Raw genomic sequence first — 1,445 nt, 5'->3', positions numbered from 1 at the left:
TTTTTTTTTTTTTTTTTGGGGGGGACAACAGAGACTTGGTATACATACAAACTTATATTTTCTACGTTAAGATTTAGAGGTGCAAAAAAACGGATAGACATTCAGTATATTTCTCACCGTAAAGCATAGAGGAGGAGGTTTAGAACATGCGGGATAGAGATTTAAAAATAAACAGTGATTGATTACTTTGCCGGCAAGGTCAGTCAGATCACACAACTTTTTATCCTAAAAACGATGACAATGCAAACCCTTAATAGTTAGCAGTGATAACTACTTGAAAATATAAAGACATAAACAGCTGAGATGTTGGCCCGTGTTACAGTTTTTGTACATAAAGTTACATATTTAAGGTTTTATACGTATTTCTACTGGGTTAGTCCTTTTACTTCCCCAACTTGAAGCACTTTTGTTCACTGTGTGTGTGTGTGTGTGTGTGTGTGTGTGTGTGTGTGGATATGAGTGTGGGTGTGGGCGTGGGCGCATTAGCCCACATGCATGCCTGCACTCAAAAGTGAATGTGTAGTTTATTTTCCTCGGAGAGTTTATTTCTCTTTTGTTTTTCCTCTTTCTTTTGGTTTGGAAGTGTTATTATTTGTCCTGTTGTTTTTTTCTTTCGCAGCTGTTTGGTTTCTCTCCCGGTGATCTGTGAGGTCAACAGCCAGGTTAGTTTGGTTGAAAGTGATTTATCCCTGTTTTGTTGGTTTTTCTGTTAGCTTGTTTATTTAGCTTGTGCGGTGGGAGCCCGTTAGAGGGCTGATGTTACGGTCTCTGCTGAGCCATGTAGACAACGAGGGCGAGCTGGAATCTCCCACCATGTCGCAGGGAGAGCCTTTATCAAGACCCTTTCGCCACCACAGTCAGCGTACAGAGGGATGGAACGCACCCTCTGGCAGCCATATTGGAGGTCCTTCTCCTTTTGGCAACGATGGCTGTGACTATCTGATTGTATTTCTTGAGAACGTATTCATGTTTGTGCTGGTTTTAACTGAAAATGGAACGGTTTCTTCCCTGATCTGTTTGATTTATTGTTTTGACAATGCTACCTAAGCTTAGCCACTACATCCCAGTTCTGGGGCTGCACCCTTTGAAGTTTGCATTTTAAATCTCTTAACAGGTCAAACAAGGCCTGGTCTATTTTAAACACTTCCAATGCAGCATTCTGTGTCACACCAAATCCAGCACAGACGTTGTTTAGGAGCACCTGCTTTGACTAACACCCAGTGATTCAACCGCACAACTGGCTGCAGTGGGGCAGGTGTGTACTCCAGGGGTGTGTCAGTACACCGTGACATCACTGTTGGGTGTGGTTACAGGTGCAACAGAGCGTGTTTTGGACTACAACCATTAGGGGTGCTGGGTGTGAAACTTTCCACCAGAGAGGGCATTGAAACCAAACTTTTGAGCCTGGTGTTATCTTACTCTTTATTGGTGTATTCAAGCGATCT

This window comes from Etheostoma spectabile, chromosome 5 (genome assembly GCF_008692095.1).
Source record: "Etheostoma spectabile isolate EspeVRDwgs_2016 chromosome 5, UIUC_Espe_1.0, whole genome shotgun sequence".
Lineage (NCBI taxonomy): Eukaryota > Metazoa > Chordata > Actinopteri > Perciformes > Percidae > Etheostoma > Etheostoma spectabile.
Note: the sequence above shows the minus strand (reverse complement) of the source record.